The following is a 25507-nucleotide window of genomic DNA, read 5'->3' on the forward strand; positions in this document are numbered from 1 at the left end:
GCACACTGAAAACCCTCCCTCCCCTTTTGAATTGCAATTATTTTATTCTTGTCTTTTATTTTTGATTTTTATTATAGAATTTTTATATACTTGTACACTGCCCAGACTTGTTCTGCAAGTGAGATGGAAAATGTTTACCAATAGCACTTAGATATATGACTTCATAGTACTTTACATCCCTCCCCGCACAGTTTACAGAGTCAGCATATTGCCTCCAACAACCTGTGTCCTCATTTTACCAATCTTGGAAGGATGGGAAGGTGAGTCAACCTTGAAACGGACGGGATTGAACTTTTAGCAGTCTGCAGAATTAGCCTGCAATACTGCATTCTAACCAGTGCACCACAACCGCTCCTGATGTTGAGAAATAGGAGAATTTCTTACCACATTGTTAGAACTGGCATATCAACAGTCACATGTCAAATACCATCCTGTTCCATACCCTTGCCAGTTCTTAGTTTTGGTTCAGAATATTTGGAACTCAGCTCTAGTTGACAGGTAGCAAATAGCTTGAACTATTGTCATTCAATTTGCTTCTTGTTAAGCTGCTTGGAAAAAAGCGAGCATTGCCTCATTACAGAACAAGTCATTCCAGGAAATGGAAGGTAAACATTTTTATATCCTCAGCATTGTCTTTTAAAATGGATGTTTATGCTAGTTGAAAATATTAAGCATTGGTTCTGTTACTCGTGTTTCCTGTCTGAATTTGCATCAACTGCTTTTGTTGAAAGATCAAAAGCAAACTGTGTCTTAGTCCAGAAGAGAATAAGCATCCACAGGGTTTATTACCACATACATCAGATTTTGAATTAGCAATTTTGCTAGGTTACATCTTTTAATTTTAACATGCCTGACATATGGTAGTAATTTTGAAAGCACCAGAGCATTGGAAATTTAAGAACGTGAAGGTTATAAAGCACAAAAGGAATGCTTTGTTACTTTCATTTTAAAAAAGCTTTCTATTTGAAAACAACAGGTTCTTGACTATTATTATGATGGCCTATACACAATTTGAGAATGTTTGGAAGATTAAGTTGCTTTCATCCAGAGAAGGATATTAGAAGAAAGACCTTCAGGCCCTAACAACTGCATGATGACTTAATCAAAAGATATACTGTATGTTTTGCTAATGTTTCCGTAGATTTAGTCAAAATTAGAATAAATTTCACCAACTCCTTAGCTTCAGGATTTGTTGATGGATTTATCCTGTTTCGTACCACCAGATTCAATGTGTCCTGAGAGTTTATGGCATAGAATGGAAACATCAAAGCTATGAAAAAGACAACAAACCATAATAGCATTAAGTATAATGGTAAATATTCACTTGCAGTTTCTTTTGAGAAGGTTTGTTTCCTTAAGGCTACCGATCAATCTGATCGGAAGGCATTCTACAACATGGGGGCTACAATAGAAAAAAAATGCTCATAAGCAGTGGTTGCTGCTAAGGGTACAACAACTGGTTTTAATGGCTCTGTTAGTGCTACCACATTCTGTTGTTGGCTGCTGAACAGCTCTTCTGGGCAATATGACTCAGCTTTGCTCTAAACTAGTTTGCAAAATTTCAGAAAATTTAACAATCAGCTCCTGTGAGTCAGTACAAACCAGTTGGAACCAGTTCCACCACACCACTGCCTATAAGACAGAGCTGTCAAACTCCTGGTCTGTTGGCCAGATTTGTCATGTGTCAGCCACATCCATGCCTAGTTTAGTGAAGGGGGTGGTGGGAATTCCCAATACATCACGTGATGACGACATGAGTTTGACACCCCTGCTGTAAGACCTAGCTCATCTTATGTGGGAGACCAAAAGGTGCTTTTTCAGGAGGCAACTGGACTTTCTTGTTTTTTCTTTGAAGGTGTTTCACTTCTCATCCCAGAAGCTTCTTCAGCTCTGACAGGATAGTGGAGAATGGAAGGATTTATACTTGCATTATACTCCTTTGGGACAGGCATGAACTGGATGGCTAAGGATATCTACAGGCTTAGAAAGGAGCATTAAATCTGTCCTTCCTTCCTTCCTTCCTTCCTTCCTTCCTTCCTTCCTTCCTTCCTTCCTTTCTTTTTCCTTCCTTCCTTCCTTCCTCCTCCTTCTTCTTCTTCCTTCCTCCCCCCATCTTTCCTTCCTTCCTTCCTTCCTTCCTCCCTCCCTTCCTTCCTATACTCCCTCCCTCTCAGAAAAACCCTCTATACTGCTTGTTTTTGTGCGTGGCTTTTTTAAAGCAAAGCTGGGGAATCAATTTGATTGATCTAAGGGAAATAGAGCACTTACAAAAACATTATACTATGACCTTACAAAAAAGAATTGCATATCTAGCAATTTGGCATAAATAAGATACCAAACTTATGATGCCAAAGCTAAAATGCATTAAATAGTGATGAAAATCTTATTTATTAATCAAATGTAATATATAAGATGAGCTTCAAGTTGAGTTTGATTCTGATGACATTATGGGCATATTCATGCACTTTTCTTGGGATAAACATGGCAGTTATTTTCACAGCTGCTATTTATTGGTTGTGCATTATGCATCCCAGGGTAATTAAGCTGTAGCCTTTACCTTACATTTAAAAATGTTCTGCAAATTATAAATTCTATTGCACAAACAATTTGACTTGCCTTAATAATCACTGAGTGAAGAGAGAAAGAGTAGAAAAGAATGAAAGGAAATAATAGTGGAATAGCGGTGGAAGTGATGTGCCGGTGCCTGGAGGCTGTTGGGGCCTGGATGGGTGTCAACAGACTCAAACTCAACCCGGATAAGACGGAGTGGCTGTGGGTTTTGCCTCCCAAGGACAATTCCATCTGTCTGTCCATTACCCTGGGGGGGGGGGGGGAATTATTGACCCCCTCAGAGAGGGTCCACAACTTGGGCGTCCTCCTCGATCCACAGCTCACATTAGAAAACCATCTCTCAGCTGTGGCGAGGGGGGCGTTTGCCCAGGTTCGCCTGGTGCACCAGTTGCGGCCCTATCTGGACCGGGACTCATTGCTCACAGTCACTCATGCCCTCATCACCTCGAGGTTTGACTACTGTAATGCTCTCTACACGGGGCTACCTTTGAAAAGTGTTCGGAAACTTCAGATCGTGCAGAATGCAGCTGCGAGAGCAGTCATGGGCTTACCTAGGTACGCCCATGTTTCACCATCACTCCGCAGTCTGCATTGGCTGCCGATCAATTTCCTGTCACAATTCAAAGTGTTGGTTATGACCTTTAAAGCCCTTCATGGCATCGGACCAGAATATCTCCGAGACCGCCTCCTGCCGCACGAATCCCAGCGACCGATTAGGTCCCACAGAGTGGGCCTTCTCCGGGTCCCGTCAACTAAACAATGCCGGTTGGCGGGTCCCAGGGGAAGAGCCTTCTCTGTGGCGGCGCCAGCTCTCTGGAACCAACTCCCCCCGGAGATTAGAACTGCCCCTACTCTTCCTGCCTTCCGAAAACTCCTTAAGACTCACCTTTGCCGTCAGGCATGGGGAAACTAAACATCTCCCCTGGGCATGTTAATTTATACATGGTATGCTTGTGTGTGTGTTTGCTACTACATGGGTTTTTTCTTAAATCGTTAAATATTTTAATTAATTGGATTGTTGTGACTGTTTTTACTTGTTGTGAGCCGCCCCGAGTCTTCGGAGAGGGGCGGCATACAAGTCCAACTAATAAATAAATAAATAAATAAATAAATAAATAAATAAATAAATAAATAAATAAATAAATAAATAAATAAATAAATAAATAAATAAATAAATAAATAAATAAATAAATAAATAAATAAATAAATAAATAAATAAATAAATAAATAAATAAATAAATAAATAAATAATTAATGGTGGTGGACTTGATATGAAAAAAAAAGACAAAAAATTGGATATCTCTACTTTTGACTTGCCTTGTATTCCACCTCTTGACATAAAAGGGGATCCTTATCTTTAAATAGTAGAAATGTAAACACATCAGAGGTAGGTTTCAGCAGCTTCTGTTTAGTTCTGAAGAACCAGTAGTGGAAATTTGAGTAGTGTGGAGAACTAATAAATACCACCTCTAATTGGCCCCACCTCCTGTCTCTGCCTCCCAAGTCCCAGCTGATTAGGAGTGGGTGGAAATAGGGATTTTGCAGTAACCTTCCCCTGCAGTGGGTAGGGAATGGAGATTTTGTAGTATCCTTCCTCTACAAGGGGCGTGCATAAGTGCACCATTGTCTTATTGTCTTCTTTTGTTACTTTTTATCATTACTTATCTAATGTTTTATTTGTACAAATTAACACCCTATAATTGTTTGTATAAGTAAGTAAGTAAGTAAGTAAGTAAGTAAGTAAGTAAGTAAGTAAGTAAGTAAGTAAGTAAGTAAGTAAGTAAGTAAGAAAGTAAGAAAGAAAGAAAGAAAGTAAGTAAGTAAGTAAGTAAGTAAGTAAGTAAGTAAGTAAGTAAATAAATAAATAAATAAATAAATAAATAAATAACTCACGCCCACCAAGCCCAACATACCGCGCCCACAGAACCAAGAGTAAAACTTTTTGAATTCCACCATTGAAACATATTGTACTGTCATAATGGCTCTCTATTCTTCCCCCAGCACTGACTTTCCTGTGGAGAATGAATGCCCCTGTCAACTCTGAAGCTAGCCTGGCCCAGGCCATTTCAGAGGCTTCAAAGTTGCTGGAGTGGCGCTGATGATAGGGAGGCACGAATAGAGATAGCTGGGGTTTTGTAGCCAAAACAAAATAGTTTCCCCTGTTAACCAAGGACATTCCCACAGGTGGCTGAAAAGAGGAGAAATGGCGTTTCCAAGCAAACGGACAGCACCTTGCTTGGACTATATGACTGATTGTTTCGGATTTTTTTTTTTACTTTTAATTAGGTGAAAACCATGGGAACCAAATGTGTGAATCACTGAGTTGTAGTAATCTTCTATTCATCTTTACATTCACATTCTTCAATGGTAAGCATTATGAAAAGTGTATTAATATCAGCCTTGACTTGGGTGGAAACTAATCAAAGAGAGAAGCAACCTAGAACTAAGAAGAAATTTCCTACAGAACAATTAACCAGTGGAACAACTTGCATCCAGAAGTTGACCCGGAAGTGGAGTAAAGACGCTGAGACAGTGTATGGGTTAAATATAGGGTCACTTTATTAAATTAGAATAAATTTAAATAACGTAACTTTAAATATGTAAATTTAAATATTCAAATTCAACTATAAACAAAGGACCTGCAGAGGCCAAAACCTTCCTGGGCAACATTGGGCATAACTCCTTGCTGAACCAGGTGGAGGTAGCCACATTCACCTGGATCCGAGCCACGTCCTTCAGCATGTGGGAGGAGCTCACCCTCCAATCCCCGATGTTGTAACAACCTATAGTTCATGGAGAGAGGCGGTCCATCATCCTTTTAAAAGATGCCCAAAGGAACATGCGCAGTTGCTCCTACTGCCCATTTCCGCCCCTAACCTGCCAACCCCAGTGACCAGAGGGAAGCCTAATTCAAATATCTATATAGCGCCGCACCCCCTAACCATTCCATCCTTACCGTCAGTGTGGAATAGGCGAAAAAACGGCTGCCTCTAAAGGGGAAGCTGCAAAAAATTCCTATTCGGCCCCGAAGCGACCTCATTAGGACACACTGTTGATAGCGGAGGGCAGGCGGGTGTTCGCTTTGGGATCCAAGCAGGGCAAGGAGGAGGTCCTGCTCGGCCTGCCCTTAAATAGGGTGATCCAGGACCTCCCCCTGAGCCCTGCATGCAGCGCACCACCTTGGCGTGCTGCCAGAAGCCGAACTTCCGGTTTTCCCGGAAACCGGAAGTTCGGAGCTCCGTGCAGCTCGCAGCAGTGTCCCCCTGCTCTGGAGGCAATTTCGGCCGGCGGTTTAAGCCGCCGACCGGGCATTTGTGGATACTTCAACACTGGAGGTTTTTAACAAGAGATTTGTCTGAAATGATATAGGATCACCTGCTCGAGCAGGTGGTTGGATTAGAAGACCTCCAAGGTCCTTTCAACTCTGTTATTCTGTTCTGTTATTCTGACCAGATTATAGACTTCACCCAAAAGGTTCTATTGAATAGACTGAAGAAATAGCTTCTTTCCCTACCCACCCACCCAAATTTTTTTCTACCAGCAATGCCTGTGGCAGAACTATAAAAAAAGTGACAACAAGTCACTATTGTAAGCCACAAAACAGACTTCAGAGACCAGCAAATAGATTCATTTTCTGCTGACACATTCTAATTCAAGAAAGTCACTCGTCTTTTTGCTTACTTGAGTTATTGAATATGCCTGAATGCAATGTTTAATGAGCTCATGGATACGAAAGGTGAATAGAGATGGGGAAACCTCAAATTTTCTCTCCTTCTACCTCTTATTTACTAATAGAGCACCAGGAATCTCCTTGGAAAAAACAGGGCTGGAAAAGGTGGGGAGAAGCCTCTGTGGGGCCTCTCTAGGAATCTCCTGGGAAGAAACAGGGCTGGAAAAGTGGGGAGAAGCCTCCACGGGGCCTCTCTAGGAATCTCCTGGGAGGAGATTCCATGTGGCTTCCCCAATCGCATGCATTATTTGATTTCTATGGGAAAAATTGCTTCTTCTTACAAACTTTTCTACTTAAGAACCTGATCACGGAACGAATTAAGTTCGTAAGTAGTGATGGGCGAACCCGACGGTGTTTGGGTTCAGCAAGTTCAGCCGAACTTTGCGCAAAATTCGGCCGAACCCAAATCTGAATTGTTCGTGGCGCCAAAGCTCCACCCCTGGAATCCCATCGGATTTTTTATTTTTATTTATTTTTATTTTTACAAAAAAGGATACTGCAGTGGCGCCGCAAGCAAAGGGAGGTCCTTTCACGTGAAAATAAAAAAACTTTTATTTTTACATGAAAAGACCTCCCTTTGAAGGAGCTGGGGAATCCCTCCCACAAAGAGATTCCAGGGATGGAACTTTGACATCATGTATACCGGCAAGTTGCTAAGGACACCAAAGTGATCACTTCCTGGGTTCCATTGAAGTGATCACTTTGACGTCCTTAGCAACCTGCCGGTATACGTGACGTCACAGCTCTGCCCTCTGAATCTCTTCGTGGGATTCCCCAGCTCCTTTTGTGCCTCCCTCCCAGCCTCCCGACTGGCCGACAGCTCCCCGGTGTTCACCTTCCTCTGCCGCTACCGGCGCCCGGCTCCTCCTCCTCTTCTCAGCAGATGACAGCCGGGCGGTGGCTTTCGTGGTGTTCAGCACGAACGCCAAACTAAAGCACAATTTTTTTAAAAAAAATGGGGTTTCAGGTCCGGCATGCCGAACACCACAAAATTCGGTACGGACCTGAATTGTGCGGGTTCGGTTCACCCAACACTATTTGTAAGTAGAGGTATCACTGTACATAGAGACAGGACTCAATTCTAACTACAAAGATGCAATCAGGGCTGACTATATCTTGTTTTAAAAACTTGTATTTCACCATTTCAACCTGCCCCTTTGAGCATATAAGGCATCAATGGAAAGGAATGGAAGAAATCCATGATAAATGTGCTCTGCCAGTACATTTCTATACTTGGCAGTGTATCCAAACTCAATCAGACTTAATGTGCTAATTAGGATGGTTTTGTTAGTGATGAGATGGAGAAAGAGAGAAGCAAGTCTGAAGCACATACCAGAATGGGTGTTTTATTCTTCAGTACGCAGACACAGTTTGTAATGAAAGTTCCACAACTCCCAGATATATATATATATTTTCCTGGAGGCAGTGTAGGAAATTCAGTTATCTGAAGAACTAAGCAGCCTCAAAAGTAATTTTGCTCATTGAAGCACATGTCTAATTAGGAGTGAGAGAAATATGGGCTTTGTTTGCATTTTGGTGTAGTTTTACTCTATTCACATTCTAGAAACTTACCATACATGCAAGCCAGGTTAAACACAATTACCATCCCTTTCCCAAATGAAGTGATGCAGTTCTCAATTTAGGAAAAAAAAATACCAGAATACATCTGAGAGAAGTTTCACTTGAATGCATATATTTTAAATGCATATATTTTGATTCAGAACAATTTCTGGCAAAGCTGCATACATTAGAAAAAGAACATATAAACACATATATGTTAAGACAGGCATGCCAAGAATGTTTTCAATTTTTTTAAAAAAAATGCAAATTAATGCAGAAATGGGACAGAACATACTCAAATATGGATAGAACGTTGAGAAAGTGAACACTTTGAGAATTGCATTGTATTAAAAGGAAATGGTTATTCTAAAACAATATGGTTCCAGGACAGAAAAATGTGGCACTGAACCAGTTAAAACTCCAACAAATGAAAAAAAATGGGAAAGTGGTGAACAAAATAAAGGTTTTCGTTATATGAGGGAAATGTTTCCAGAAATAACTGGTGCCAAGATTTTAAGGAAGAAACTTTTGTTGGTCCATGAATCAGATGAATCAGATTCAACCGCAATAACACAAGAGCATGCAACAGGTTCAAACTTAATATCAACCACTCCAAACTTGACTGTAAAAAATATGACTTCAGCAATCGAGTTGTTGAAGCGTGGAACTCATTACCAGACTCCGTGGTGTCAACCCCCAACCCCCAACATTTTTCCCTTAGACTTTCCACGGTTGACTTCTCCAGATTCCTTAGAGGTCAGTAAGGGCCGAGCATGAGTGCACTAGTGTGCCTTCCGTCCCCTGTCCAATTGTCTCTCCTATATTTTATATATCTTTTCTCCCATCCATATATCCTTCCTCTACTCTACATTGATGTATTCTATTCTCATATCTTTTCTTCTATCCCTTCCCTGATATTTACTACTACACATTTTTATTCTCCTTAACTTTCAATTTGTATTGGACAAAATAAATAAATAAATAAATAAATAAATAAATAAATAAATAAATAAATAAATAAATAAATAAATAAATATGTCATTACATACTGGTAAAAGGCAAAGGCAGTTTTATAAAATTCAAGAAAAACACAGGTAACAGAAAATGTCCTTACAAACAGGAAAATGCTGTATCTTCAGATATATCCACGAAGGCAAAAGTCCATGCAGCAATACAGAATTCTTGCTGCCAAGCCGAGGCTGTAGATAGCAGACCTACACCTCCCACGGGTCTTCCAAAGCTGCTGGGCCACAAGCCAGGAACAGAGACGCCGAGAAACAAGACAGGATTTGTATGCCGCCCCTCTCCGCAGACTCGGGGCGGCTAACAACAGTAGTAAACAGCATATGACAACCCAATATAAACAGTTAAAAACCCCTATTGTAAAACCAAACATACATACAGACATACCATGCATAAAATTGTAAAGGCCTAGGGGGGAAGAGTATCTCAATTCCCCCATGCCTGGCGGCAGAGGTGGATTTTAAGAAGCTTATGAAAGGCAAGAAGGGTGGGAGCAATTCTAATCTCTGGGGGGAATTGGTTCCAGAGGGTGGGGGCCGCCACAGAGAAGGCTCTTCCCCTTGGTCCCGCCAAGCGACATTGTTTAGTTGACGGGACCCGGAAGAGACACACTCTGTGGGACCTAACTGGTCGCTGGGATATAATTTCAAGATTACTCAAGAAATTATATTTGTGTTCCATTTGCAGAGGTCTATAATACTTTTTTTTTTCCAGGAAGCAAAACCTTTAAAACGAAAAGCCCATTTAAGCACTTATCCTTAATACCAGAATTGAAGGACAATGTGCAGCTGTCACATTGTTAAATATGCGTACGTGACTAAAATATTGCTAATATTCTACAGGAAATATTTTATTTAATAATTACTACTTCTTGGGATATGGAGGAACTTTTCAGAAGCCGGCTAATGTATTGCACTCCCTAAAAATTAAAAGCACAACTGAATTACATTTGAAAGTCTACATCACTGCGGCAGCCCATTTAAGAATAACCCCAGGTATTTTAAAACCAAAGCAGTACTGGAAAAGGGTACAGATGTTATTGGTTTTGTTCCCTCTGATTGTGGCAGAGGACAAAAATGAGCAGAGGGTGAAGCTGCTGTGAAGATTTAATGAGCCATAATATGACAGATAATGTAGAAATGGGATGCATTGCTTTCAAGGATCATCAAAGGCCCAATCAAGCCTATTAGAACATTTGGAAGGATGTCTCCCCCCCTCCCCCTTCTCCTGATCTTTGGAGGAAGTGCTAAATTAATCCAAATAGCTAAAGAAAGAGAAATAATTCATAATTTGCAGCCAAAGAAATCAGTGCTAAATTCCCGTTGAAGCAATGGATTTCACAACAAGAGGCTGACACCCATCACCCTTAATTATAAATACACTTGTCTAACATCACTTTTGGGTACTTAAGATTTTGGGTACCTAAGAATCCATTTGCAGCAGCAATCAAGCTATTCAGTGCTGAAACGTAAGATGTTGACATTGATGATACCTGATAAGGGGAGCAAAGACCTTGGAGTACTCATATCAAATGATCTAAGTGCCAAAGCCCACTGCAACAACATCGCCCAAAAGGCATCAAAAATTGTTAACCTAATCTTACGTAGCTCCTTCTCTGGTAGTATTACACTACTAACCAGAGATACAAAACATTTGCCAGACCAATCCATGAATACATCTTATCTGTCTGGAAGTCACACTTCATATTTGGCACAAATACAATAGAGCATGTCCAGAGATACTTTACAAGAAGAGTCCTCCACTCCTTTTACACAACCAAGAGTCATCCTTACACAACCAGACTTGAAATTCTGGTCTTTAAAAGTTTAGAACTACCTTTGGCATGACCTAAATATAGTTCATAAATTATCTGCTGCAAAGTCCTTCCTCTCAATGACTACTTCAGTTTTAACCACAACAACACACATAGCACACAACAGATACAAACTCAGTGAAGTGCTCCAAACTCAACTGCAGAAAACAGTGGTTAATGCCTCGAACTCACTACTTAACTCTGTGGTTTCCTCCCCAAATCCCCAAAACTTTACCCTTAGACCAGTGGTTCCCTACCTTTTTTTTGTCCATGCCTCACCTAAGCATCTCTAAAATCCTGATGTTCCCCCCATGACATATAATTCTTGCAATTCAAAAAGTGAACTCCTACTCATGTGGGGGAAGCCTAAAAGGCCATTAACTTGGTTTAAACAAGGTTTCATTTACTCCTATTAAAAATCAAATTGCCCCCCTTTGGGGCGTAGACTCCATGTTGGGAACCAGGGCCTCAGACCAGTGATGGCAAACCTTTTTTTCCTCAGGTACCAAATGAGTGTGTGTGCACGCTATCGCACATGTGCGTGTGCCCATACCCATAATTCAATGCCTGGGGAGGACAAAACAGTTACCCCACCCCCCTGGAGGCCCTCTAGAGGACAGAAACGGACTGTTTCCCAACTTCTGGTGGGCCCAGTAGGCTCGGTGTTTTGCCCTTCCCAGGTTCCAAAGGCTTCCCTGGAACCAGAGGAGGGTAAAATGCCCTCCCCATCCCCCTGGAGGCTCTCTGGAAGCAGAAAACACCCTTACAGAGCCTCTGTGTGAGCCAAAAGTCAGCTGGCTGCCACACACATACACCAGCTGACATGGCTCCGCATGCCACCTGTAGCACGGTGCCATAGGTTCATCATCGCTGCCTTAGACTATCTATTGTTGACCTCACCCAATTCCTAACAGGCCTGTAAGGGCCGTGCATAAGCACACCAGTGTGCCTACCGTCCCTGTCCAAACGTTCCCTTTTTTATTTGTACTCATCTTATGTATATAAGTAATGTTATACCTATAGATATTGCCAAATACAAATGTATTTGTCAAAAATAAAACTAATTTAGACAGTGAAGAAGTTAAGCACAATTAAAGAACTGGAATCATTTCTGCATAATTATCAGTGCCCAAAATGTTCCTCATTCCCCATGTACAAAATTACAATACTATAGTACAGCTACTCCTTGACTTAGAACCACAATTGAGCCCATGATTTCTGATGCTAAACGAGACAGATGTTAAGTAAGTTTTACAACCTGTCTTGCCCCAGTTATTAAGAATTGAGGTGGCGCAGTGGATAGAGTGCAGTACTGCAGGCCACTGAAGCTGACTGTAGATCTTTAGGTGAGCTGTTCAAATCTCATCACAGGCTCAAGGTTGACTCAGCCTTCCATCCTTCGGAGGTGGGTAAAATGAGGACCTGGATTGTGGGGGCAATATGCTGGCTCTGTGAAAAAGTGCTATTACTAACATGTTGTAAGCCGCCCTGAGTCTAAGGAGATGGGTGGCATAAAAATCGAATAAATAAATAAAATAAATAGGTAAATTACGTGAATTGTTAAGTTAGCAACATGGCTGTTAAGTAAATCTGGATTTCCGATTGAATTTGCTTTTCAGAAGATCACAAGAGGTGATCACATGATCCCGGGACACTGTAAACATTTTAAACATGTGTCAGTTACCCAATCAAATGACCACGAGGGATGCTGCAATGGTTGTAAGTATGAAAAATGGTTGTAAACAGTGAAGGGCTACCAAATCTTTACTACCACACTGTGGGCTTGGCTTATGCAGGACACCCTGCATTTTCTTTCAACAACTTTCAGTGCAAATTGGGTGCTTTGGGGTGGAATTCCATTTTTACTACCCCACATTACTACCCCTGCATTCACCCACATCCGGGCAGTAGCCCACTCCTGGTCGTGTTGTGGTTGGCTCTGCCACAGCTCCTGCCCCAGGGAATGGGGAGGTGGATGCAGGGGAAACTTCAGCATGTCACAGGCCTGTGTTATTGTGGACAGAATCAGTTTAGTTTCCTCGGACGAAGAAGAAGGTGGGAGTGACTCGGCAGAGGAGGGCTTGGCTCACAGTCCAGGCAGTCAATCACCCTTATCTTCCGTTGATTCAGATGATGACGTTTTGGACCCACGCAAGCGCAGAATTATGCGTAGAAGAGACCAAGTAAGAACATATTACAGGAAATAAGGGAGGCCACCTGTGTTTGGGTGGGGCTCCAGTAATTAGAGCTGCTGCTATAAATAGCAGCATGTGGGTTTGGCCATTGTGGAAGAATATCTGATCGGAGTTCATCAGGAATCTTGTGTTGCTGGACTTTTTCATGCCTTTGAAACCAAAGCAGAGGGGTGTGAAGTTTCTTCACAGCTGCTAGCTAAGTACTTAATGACTGCTTAAGGAAAACTGTACAGACTACCTGGTTGTTTTGGGAAGAGTGCTCTTTGCAATACAAAAAGAGTGCTTTGTTTATTTTGAATTTTGTGATAAAGAAGATTGTTTTGAATTTTCAAACGTGTGTGTGTCTGAAATTTGTACCCTTGAATTTTTGGGAGGCTCCTATCAGAGGGCCCGGCAAAACAGGTTGTAAGTCATTTTTTTTTCAGTTATAACTTTGAACAGTCACTAAATGAACTGTTGTAAGTCAGTGACTACCTGTATGACTCCTGAACCTCAGGTAGGTTCAGGATATGTCAGGAGGCCATGGCTATTATTAATCTGGAGTCAGGTTTTATGGTAGCGAGGCTAATTCAGAATTCCAGTCTTGGCATATGTAGACCTGTATCCATGCAGATTTTGCAGTGTTTTCAATTCAAAGGCAAAACGGGGAAAAAAATATTTAGAGCATCAGGGATTGCTTGGGTACCACCTGTCTCTAGCTCATTAAATGAAATGCATCATTTCCCAATATAATGCTGAAGCTGCTGTGAGCAAGATCCTGGGAAGAGAGACAGCTGCCTTAAAGGAGCTTCAGACAGATGTCACTTGCATATCCCCGGGTGCTCTAAAGCATCCTTACAGCCTTCGATCATCTCACATGATCTGTCTATCTATCACCCATTTGTTCAGCCTGACAAAAGGAATATGGTAGAAGCAAGAGGGATAGTTCATGTAGAGATGGGTTTCTTTATAGTTCACTGTGGCAGCGCACACACGTTTGAATCATTGTATTGTACATGTATTATTTGGGAAATCCATTTCTTTCCATTGATGAAGGCAAGATACACACTTCCAATTTGGCAAATGGCTTCAGCAGTGTAATAGATGTGAATGCTTCTTGTTGAAAATCTTAAATTGGAATTTAATTGCCATCTTCCATAAAAAATGTTTTGTGTGTGTGCAGATGACACATTTTGAAGGTTTAGAGAATGAAATCATTTCCAAGAAAGATAAACTATAGCTAAATGCTTCTTAGGTGTTATCAGCGTAAATGTTTTCAAATGCCTGCAAGCATTTTGGCAGGGTAGACCTTCAAGATATAACCTTTTATTGATTGATAGCATTTATATCCCAATCCTCTTCTGAGAGCTCAAGGCTACAGACAAGATTCTTCATTTTATTACTATAACAACAATCATGTGGATTGGATTGAACTGAAAAGAAACGACAGGTCCAAAGCAAACCAGTGTGCTCCTAACTGAGTTGGGAATTTCAACCAGAATTTCACAGAATCCAGTTAACATCTTAACCAAGGCACAATGTTAAAACCAGAGACAGTTTGCCACTATTTAAGATTTATTTAATCTTAATTTAATTATTTTACCTTATTCCACCAGACTTGAAATTTTGGGCTTAAATTAGGGCTACATCACCTTCGATCTGATCTAAATGTAGTTCATAAAATCATCTACCACAATCTCCTACCTGTCAATGAATACTTCAGCTTCAAAACACAAGCACGGAATAGATTCAAACTTAATGTAAACCATTCCAAACTCGATTGCAGAAAATACGACTTCATCAACAGAGTGATCAATGCCTGGAATGCACTGCGTGACTTTGGGCCAGTCACAATCTCATAGCCCAACTCATCTCACAGGGTTGTTGTTGTGAAAATAGGAGGAAGTATCCTCACGTTGATTATTTATAAAAATGATAAAGGCAAGAAATCAAAAATAGAACAAAAAAGAGAATATCAGATAATGCCTATCCTGATGGTAATAGCTGATTTAGTTCTCAATCTTTTCCTTTAGCTTCTACTCTTCTCATTATAGATGATGGATGATAATAACTCAGCACTTTCTTAAAGTAGTGACTTCTATTCAATAAGTATGGGGGTTAAAACTGTTAATGATTAAATGCAAATAATATAACAGGGTGGCAACCTTTATTCCTCATAAGAGTATTTAAGAAGCCACAGGAGATGTTGGATGCTGTGGTCAGATCTGGAATACTGATAATTCTACGTGTGATTTACACATGAGTGGATTGCTAAACAATCCATTATTTCGATAGGAAGACCTCTTTTCTTCATTATTTAAATAGGTCAAAGGGAAGTAGAACAGACTGTCAAAGGCAATTGTGTAGTTCTCATCATCAGAGATAGGAAGTCTGAGCATGAAGATACTTTTTGTGGAATCTAGTTCAGTTAATTTAAATATATTCTGCCTTAATAGTAGATGAACCAAAAGATGCCCTTCAGAATTCAAATAAATTAAACAGAACATTTACTTCAATAACAAGCAATAAAACCTGCTGTTACCTAGGTTTTAAGAAGATGGTGATTTCCTTCACCAACTACTTCTTCTTAAAGAGAAAATGGGAATAGCTATAATCTTTTCAAAGGCTTTTGCCATGGAGGATAGTTCCTTCCTTCCTTCCTTCCTTCCTTCCTTCCTTCCTTCCTTCCTTCCTTCCTTCCTTTTTCCCTCCCTCCCTCCCCAAGTTAATATATATATCAACAGTTTAAGTAAATATATTGGTTATCTATAGCTTTTCTCTTTCATAAGGTCATCCTTTGTAAATTGAAAAATATTACAGTAAACTAACCTTCATAACACCTAATTGTTCAGTATCTACTTAAGCAATCAAAGATTAAAAGGTTACAACATCACAGGATCATTTACACATATAAATGCAATTTAGAAATGAAAGCTACCATGCCCTCCGGGAAAGATCCGGTCAGCTACTTAAACTTGGTAGGAAGTTCAAAAATATTTGTTATTTTCCAGTGGTCACTGGACATTTTTCCCCCAATTCAGTGATGGTAACTCTACCAACACAATTAAGTTTACTACAATCAGCGCGCAAGGAGAGGGTGACAAGAGAAGATGGCAAATTGATATCTCCCTATCCAAATCTTTGGCTATCAAGGTTCCTGCCCTTCTTGCACTACTGTGTTTATGCCACTGTTCATTTCCCTTACCAATATTCAAAGATTTTACATTTCCTTGGTTAAAACTGAATGCGAATCATAAGGAGATAGATTTAAAAATGGCTCGAGGGGGGTCAGTCTCCCTGTGTTCAGTCAATTTTTTTTATTAAGAATCTGTTACCTCCTCATCTACTATTTATTAAGCCAGGTCTATTAAAACCTGCTCAAAGTTGTCCATTTAGCATCTTGCTACAGGTTTTATTTTACATCTGCAGTAGAATTAGTGAATCACAATTATGTACTTTCATATAAATTATTCATCTTTTAAAAAGGGCTACGTACAGCAAAAGTAGGTGATAATGTGATAATAGTTTTTCCATAGATGGGGTAATGCATCTGCCCATTAGTTACAACATGAGCAGTGAGAAGGCCCATTAATTATGTCATAAAAACAGCTCTTGGCTCAGATCTTAATGAATGCCATGCCAGTAATGATAGGACACACCATATCTTAGCCTCCACATTTTAATAATGTGAAATTGGTAAAATCAAAGACAATTTTACATTTTTCACCACTCTCTTGTTACCTCCGTATTGCTTCATGTTCCTTTCATTAGCAACAAAAAGGTACATGAATGTAAATTGCAGGTAGATTACTTTGTTTTTAAGGTCAATGTTTTAAATTCAGCACAGTAGTACCTTTAATGGAATCATGCAGTGGCCTAGAGGTGGAGCTCTCACCTCAGAGGAGGCTGTGAGTTCAACCCTAGGTAGAGGCAGATACAGTGATACCTTGTCTTACAAACGCCTCGTCATACAAACTTTTCGAGATACAAACCCTGGGTTTAAGATTTTTTTGCCTCTTCTTACAAACTATTTTCACCTTACAAACCCACCGCCGCCGCTGAGATGCCCTGCTTCCGGACTTCCGTTGCCAGTGAAGCACCCATTTTTGCGCTGCTGGGATTCCCTTGAGGCTCCCCTCCATGGGAAACCCCACCTCCGGACTGCCGTGTTTTTGTGATGCTGCAGGGGAATCCCAGCAGGAAGTCCGGAGGTGGGGGTTTTGCAGTGAGGGGAGCCTCAGTGAAATCGCAGCATCGCAAAAACACAGAGGTCCGGAGTTGGGGTTTCGAGGACTTCGATGTTTTTGCGATGCTGAGGTGGGTTTCCCATGGAGGGGAGCCTCAGGGAAATCCCAGGAGTGCAAAAACGGTTGCTTCGACTGGCAAAAGGGGTGAATTTTGGGCTTGCACACATTAATCGCTTTTCCATTGATTCCTATGGGAAACATTGTTCCATCTTGCAAACTTTTCACCTTAAGAACCTCGTCCCGGAACCAATTAAGTTTGTAAGACAAGGTATCACTGTATTTATCTCTCTTTGGAACACTGAGAATATATCTACTGAACAAAATTCCGCATTGGCAACAGGACTCCCAGCCATTAAAACACTTTGCTAGCTCCATTCAGTGACCCGGACTCTACCTACAAGGGATTATGGGGTTGTTAAATGAAGATAATGATAATAGTACCTTTAGCCTTTGCAAGGGTTAGCCTGCATATGGGTAGGCTCTAACAATGGAAAGAGTTCCCTATCCTGTCATTTGCATTTAATAAAAGGCATATATTCTGAAGATTTGCCTGCAGTTTTGTACATCACAAAAATCTGTTTGCAACCATTTTATAGTTTCTTGATCTAAATGAGGAACTCCATCCTCATTGTCAATGCTTCTTTTGGGGGGGGGGGCTTTCCATCTCCCTACAATGAGGCACTTGTCTGCCCCCTCCTCAAGAATAGTGATGGGCGAACTGAACCCGCACAATTTGGGTCCGTACCGAATTTTGCGGTGTTCGGTATGCCGAACACGAATTTTTTTCGGAGCTTTGATGTCACCGGCAGGTTGCTAAGGACACCAAGGTGATCACTTCCTGGATTCCATGGAATCCAGGAAGTGATCACCTTGGTGTCCTTAGCAACCTGCCAGTGATGTCAAAGCTCCACCCCAGAATCTCTTTGTGGGAGGGATTCCCCGTTCGGGTTCGGGTTTGGTTCGGATTCAGCCGAATTTTGCGTAAAGTTCATCTGAACTTGCTGAACCCGAACACCGTTGGGTTCACCCATCACTACTCAAGAAGCTTGCCCTGGATCCAGCTGTACTTAATAACTATTGTCCGGTCTCCAACCTTCCCTTTATGGGGAAGGTTGTTGAGAAGCTGCTGTCACTCCAGCTACAGCAGGCCTTGTAAGAAGCTGATTATCTAGGCCCTCAGCAGTCAGGATTCAGGCCCAGCTACAGCATGGGAACTGCTTTGGTCACACTGATGGATGATCTCTGGCGGGCCCGGGATAGGGTTTATCCTCTATCCTGGTGCTTCTTGACCAAGAAACTAAAAAATGATTTTGTTGCTTTTTGGGGGGGTACTATTTGAAATTTGCCTAAATCCTTCTTAAACTATTATAACGAGCAATGGACACAAATAGGGAATTAATTATCAATATAACAGAGCTGGAGGCACCTTGGATGTCTTCTAGTCCAACCACTTGCAGAAGCAGGAGACCACACACCATTTCAGTCCAGTCTCTTCTTAAAGGCCTTCAATGAAGACGTACCCATGACTTCTGAAGGCAAGATATTCCATTGCTTAATTGTTTCCACTGTTGGAAGTTCCTCCTTAGTTCCAGGTTGCTTCTCTTATTGATTAGTTCCCATCCATTGTTTCTTGTTCTGCCTTCAGGTGCTTTGGAAAATAGATTCACCCCCTCTTCTTTGGGACAGCCCCCCAAATATTGGAACACTTTTATTATGTCACCCCTAGTCCTTCTTTTCAGAAGACTGGAAAAACCCAGTTCCTGGAACCATTCTTCACATTTCTTCATGGTCTTGAACAGGGGCTTCCAAGCCAGTGATTCAGCCATGCAAGGCAATATGCTCATAATTCAACTAATGAGCCGAGGTGGCACAGCAGGTAGAGTGCAGTACTGCAGGCCACTAAAGCTGACTGCTAGATCTGCAGGTCAGTGGTTCAAATCTCATCACCGGCTCAAGGTTGACTCAGCCTTCCATGCTTCCCAGGTAGGTAAAATGAGGACCTGGATTGTGGGGGCATAATAATAATAATAATAATAATAATAATAATAATAATAATAATAATAATAATAATAATACTTACTGCTGCAAGATTAGCATATGCACAAGTCTGGAAACAAGATAAGATTCCAAACAAAGAAACGGTAATTTAAAAAATATTAGACTGCGCCAAATTTAGCAAATTAACATATGAAATTCAAAACCAACAAAATAAGGACTATTACAAAGTGTGGGAAAAAATTTACAACTGGGTGGAAATTAAGAAAAAGGTATAGTAAATAGAATTGTTAAAAAAAATAAATCTTGTAAATATATCAAGTGTAAATGTTTAATGTTGTATTGTTTGATGTCTAAATGTTTGTAAGTCATATAAAATAATATATATATATATATAATAATAATAATAATAATAATAATAATAATAATAATAATAATAGTAATAATTTATTAGACTTATATGCCGCCCCTCTCTGAAGACTCTGTAAAAAAAGTGCTATTGGTAACATGTAAGCCACCCTGAGTCTAAGGAAAAGGGCAGCATAAATAAATAAATAAATAAACAAACAAACAAACAAACAATATCATAGGGCTATTACTATTATGGGGGGAAATAATGGGGGCTGGGGTTAGTCTTCACCAACACTACTGGAACACTCCCAGTGACTGGCATGGGGGCGGGGGCGTCCAGCAGGTGGTTGGGCATCGATGTGAGATTCAGCCGCGCATGCACGGAAGCAAAAAACTGGCTAAAATCACCAAAATCTGGCTCATGTGCACGTCCCCGCATGAGATTTGGCTTCTGTAGCATGTAAAGAACCCGAATCTCATGCTGATGTTTGTGCCCGCCCACCGGTCAGCTGGAAATGGATGTGTAGCTCCTTCTCCACTACTGGGACACACAGCAGTGGGATGCTGCCCAGACCGAAGGGGGTGGGGAAAAACAGTGGGGTAGCAAAAATGGAGCTCCACCCCCGAACACCCAATTTGCACTGAAAGATGTTGAAAGAAAATGCAGGGCGTCCTGCCTAAGCCACGCCTACAGTGTGGTAGTAAAAAATTTGTTAGCCCTTCACTGATAGTATGTATTCTGCCTTGGGCTCCTGAACAAATGGTAAGATAAATATCTAACAGACAGACAGACATAAATTCTATTTTTAATTATGAATATGTACAATGTACATCTTTATATTTATACTTATTCCCTTTGAGTCACTGTGAACATAGGTTCAGTCTTCCAGGATTATGAGCTGTTTATAGAATAGACTGGCTTTGGCCCACCTTCACTGTTTAATGGGACTTGGTGTGCTGAAATAAGCAGGAAATAAATGGCACCGAGGTCATTTTCATCTGCCAATTTCCCCAAACAACAGTTGCAAAGCTACTACTGCAGTCAATGATAAGAAGAGTGGGTAGCTGAATAGTTTGCAATTTTTAAAAATAAAATTAATACATTGCTTTGGAATGATTTTCTAGTTTGAACAGAACAAGGCTTCTATTTCATTCTTAGTGCTCTAAAATTACACTGGATTGTGCTAGATAAGTGAGAGAGGTCAGGAATCTTAATGACGATGGGAGAATGGAAAATGATTGAAATGATATTAGGGAACTCAGACATTCATTAAATGTTGAGCAACAGAAGCTAAAGCAGCAGGGACGAAATAATCCAGGACATAGATATTGATCTTTGGGAGAAACATGGAGATCAATACCGTTATAAAAAAGATTTTTTTACAATAAAAATGCATAGTTAGCGAGGTATGGTTTGTAACAGAGCCTCAGTGCAAAGACTTCAGATCTGAAACTACTGTACATCAGGGATAAACCTATGCTTCTTCTTTTTCTTTCCCTGTGAATGGATGAATGTGAAATATGTACCAAAGATCTGGTTCTATTTTTACTGTTTCTCAAATCAAATTTTTGTGTCCAGCCCTCCCAAAACAAACCCCAAACCACCATGTAGTAGTTAAAATTCTGACCAGTCCAAGTTGTGTTTACAGTTTCCCCATTGATTTGTGTTGTTTTAAATACAACAATGTGTTCTCACCTAATCGATGTTGTGTGGGTTCAGAGATTTATCAATAGAACTCAAGTTTCTTAGGCAAACAAACAGAACATACTGTATATTGTAGGTCTATGTGTCATATCCAGGGTGAAAAGCATAAAGCTTTTTGCATTTTGGAGAGCCAGTTTGGTCTAGTAGTTAGGCTGCAACCTAGAGATTAGGAGACTGTGAGTTCTAGTCCCACTTTAAGCATGAAAACTGGTTGGATGGCTTGAGCCATTCCCTCTCATCTCAATTCAACTTACTGGGTTGTTGTGGAAATTTATTTATTTTATTTATTTATTGTATTTATATGCTGCTCACTCCAAAAGGACTCTGACCAGCATCTAAATAATAGAGGAGAAAGGAGACTTATGTTTGCTACCTTGAGTTGCTTATCTCTATATAAAAGCCAAATACCACTCACTCATCACACAATTGCCAGAACTGTAAAGTCTACAAACTTGAAAAGTGGCACGTATGTTCTTCTTGCTTTCTAGGTACTTGCTAAGAAAGGTTTTTTTGAAATGATCACCAGATCATTAGTATTTCTTATACAGTATTATATTAACATGCTCTGATGCTAAGAAGTTAGACATTTTACTCCCCCTCCCCACCTGAAAAGAACTCAGTTCCAACTGAAAGTTGCCTTGCAACATGCTCTGATGCATAGGAGTTACATATTCTACATAAACTTTTTAAAGGTTACTGAAATCTGTTTTTTTTTCTCCATTAATATTAGCTTAATGGTATGAAAGGCAGGAAATAGAGTCACTAATTGTTCTCTTAATTAATTGTTGATATCCTTTAGGGAACTTTGGATTTGAACAGCCTCTGTTCTGAGATATGGAAAAGACTCCAAATCGATCTTATCAAAATCTTCCATTTTTAAATGGAATCAAGCAGAGGTTCTTTTAGGATGAGAAATTTGAACTGACTAGAAGACAGAGACCAGCTTTATTTAAAAAATGTTGAAGAATAATTTTTGCTAAATTGAAAGACATCACTCTTCAAGAAAAAAAAAATCTGTGCTAGGTTTAGATTGTGCCAGCAGCCAAGCCAGAAATGACCTAGAAACAACAAAAAAAGTTTTCTTTGGAAGTGACATTTATAACTTATAAATAGATCTTTATAATTTTGCGGGAAAGTTATGATTCACTCTGGTGATTCCTTACTCAAATGCTCTGCAGTGGATGATAAAATATCAGAATTGTACTTTCTCCACTTTGATTTGAAAGACCAGCAGCATTAATAATTTTAATTGAATCCTATGTTAAGTGTGTTACATTTCATTGTGTGTATTACACAGTAGTGGGTTCTAAATAGTGATGGGCGAACCCAATGGTGTTCAGGTTTGGCAAGTTCAGCCGAACTTTATGCAAAATTTGTCCGAACCCGAACCGAACACTGCAAGCAAAGGGCGTTCCTTTCATGTAAAAATAAACATGTTTATTTTTACATGAAAGGACCGCCATTTGCTTGCAGTGCCGCTGCGACGTCCTTTTCGCAAAAGTAACAATGTTTATTTTTACATGAAGACTTCCCTTTGAAGGAGCTGGGGAATCCCTCCCATGAAGAGATTCTGGGGGCGGAGCTTTGACATCAATGGCAGGTTGCTAAGGACGCCAAGGTGATCACTTCCTGGATTCTATGGAATCCAGGAAGTGATCACCTTGGCATCCTTAGCAACTTGCCGGTGACGTCAAAGCTCCGAATGCCGAACACGACCCCGAACTTTGCCCGAAGTTTGAAAAAATTTCTTGTTTGTGTTCGGCATCCCGAACACTGCAAAATTCGGTACGGACCCGGTTCGGTTTGCCCATCACTAGTTCTAAATCCTGCCACTACCGGTTCGAGAGCATCGAGAGCATCCCGGGTGGATGGGCGGACCCTCCTGCCTAAAGCGATACCAGTTTGCAGAATTGGGCCGAACCGGGAGCAACCCACTCTTCCTATTAAATATACACTCCAAAAGCTTTATCTTAGTCTCATTAATTGCATTTGTTAAGTCTGCAACTATCATTTATTTCCAGATCACTAACAACATATGTAACAATCTTTCCCTCTCCCTTCTTTGCTCTCTAGGGACCATTTGTATTTCAAAGTCCCTGTTCCAGTAATACACATTTAACACAGTACTTGAATTTGGTAAATCTGTTTCTTGTCTGCTAGGAAAGCAACCAATTTGTTTTCCATTAATCAAAATAACTCAGGCTCAAACTATTCTACTTCAGACATTTCATTTGAAGAGCTAGCCTTCTTGAGAAGACGCTAATGCTAGGGAAAAGTGAAGGGAAAGTGAAGAAGAGGACAACCAGGTACAAGTTGGATGAGCTCAGTTACAATGATGATGAGTGTGGTGCTGGAAGATCTCAGAGACCAAATGCAAGAAAGATACAGGGGGAAAAACCCATTGTTGTGTCTTGAAATAAAAATTGGGTCCAGTTCTTATTCCAAGCCAGGAGAAAGGTGCAGATGAAATTAACTGAAGGCAGCTGCAATTGGAAAGGAGGTCTCCATTTATTTGCTAGCCAGAAACTACAGTTACAGCAGCAAGTTTCTGGGATGGCTGACAAAATGGGGTTAGGAGTAGGTGGACTTTTATACATTCTTTCCAACTTTGTGATTGATATGTCTGTTCCTCTGCAAGAATATGTCTTTTAATATTTTAGTGGCTGTTGCCAGATTCCTATGGGTTTATGTAGGGATCATCCGAGTCTATGGAGAGGGGCGGCATACAAATCCAATCCAATAAATAATAATAATTGCTGAGTCTAAAGGCAAAAGGGAAAATGCAAATTCTAGGGAAGTGCTGGCAAACCTTTCTTTGCTCCGGTGCCAAAAGGAGGTGCACATGATAACACGTGGCTATGTCCATAATGCAATGCCCTCCCTCATAGTACCAGATTATCTCAGGGACCGCCTTCTGCTGCACGAATGCCAGCGACCAGTTAGGTCCCACAGAGTGGGTCTTCTCCGGGTCCCCTCAACTAAACAATGTCGCTTGGCGGGACCCAGGAGAAGAGCCTTCTCTGTGATGGCCCCAGCCCTCTGGAATCAACTCCCCCCAGAGATTAGAATTACCCCCACCATCCTTGCTTTTTGTAAGCTTCTTAAAACCCACCTCTGCCGCCAGGCATGGGGGAACTGAGATACTCTTTCCCCCTAAGCCTTTACAATTTTATGCATGGTATGTTTGTATGTATGTTTGGTTTTATAATAAGGATTTTTAACTGCTTTTATATTGGATTGTTATATGCTGTTTTTATTACTGTTGTTAGCCACCCCTAGTCTACGGAGAGGGGCAGCATACAAATCCAATAAATTAAATAAATAAATAAATAAATAAATAAATAAATAAATAAATATACAGTATTTATTACTATGTTCGTAAAGAAGTTAATTAATCCAACAGAATCAGTCATCTGTGTGTGCTTCTGGAAATTGATTTTCTGCAACAACTCTGTTATGAACTTTATAACCAGACTCTCTGAACAATGAATGGCATAGATAGGTTTTGGGTTGCTTCCAATTTGGACAGGTTCTGTGAACTGGTAGTGACAGTGGTGGGAGGCTCCATTCACCTGCTTGGATGCTTCTGTGCATGCAACAACCTTTAAAATCCACTACTGGCATGAATGTATAACTTGCTTGTAAATGATAGCTGAGTCCATCCACCTTATTGCTGGTTGTATTTTTTTTATATACCTGATAGATCTCTGTACAATTAGAGTTGGGGAGGAAGAAAGCTTTAAAAATTAACATTCGAATGAAACCCATGCATTTGTCATTAGGGCTTATGGGCTTCAGCTAGAAACATAGAGACATAGAAGATTGACAGCAAAAAAAGACCTTATAGTCCATCTAGTCTGCCCTTATACTATTTCCTGTATTTTATCTTAGGATGGATACATGTTTATCCCAGGCATATTTAACTTCAGTTACTGTGGGTTTACCAACCACGTCTGCTGGAAGTTTGTTCCAAGTATCTATTACTCTTTCAGTAAAATAATATTTTCTCATGTTGCTTCTGATCTTTCCCACAACTAACCTAAGATTGTGCCCCCTTGTTCTTGTGTTCACTTTCCTATTGAAAACACTTCCCTCCTGAACCTTATTTAACCCTTTAACATATTTAAATGTTTCAATCGTGTCCCCCCTTTCCCTTCTGTCCTCCACAGTGCTTGCTTTCACTCTCAGTGCTCAATCTCAAAGCCACCCTAAACGAATTTTCTGTGGCAATATTTTCCCAGTACTAAGAGTTTCATGGATGTTTTAATATGGTAACTGCAGAAATGCACAAAGGTGGAAGACTACAGAGCACCAACAACGGAGGAATGGATAGCAAAG

Source organism: Erythrolamprus reginae, chromosome 3, assembly GCF_031021105.1.
Source record: "Erythrolamprus reginae isolate rEryReg1 chromosome 3, rEryReg1.hap1, whole genome shotgun sequence".
Lineage (NCBI taxonomy): Eukaryota > Metazoa > Chordata > Lepidosauria > Squamata > Dipsadidae > Erythrolamprus > Erythrolamprus reginae.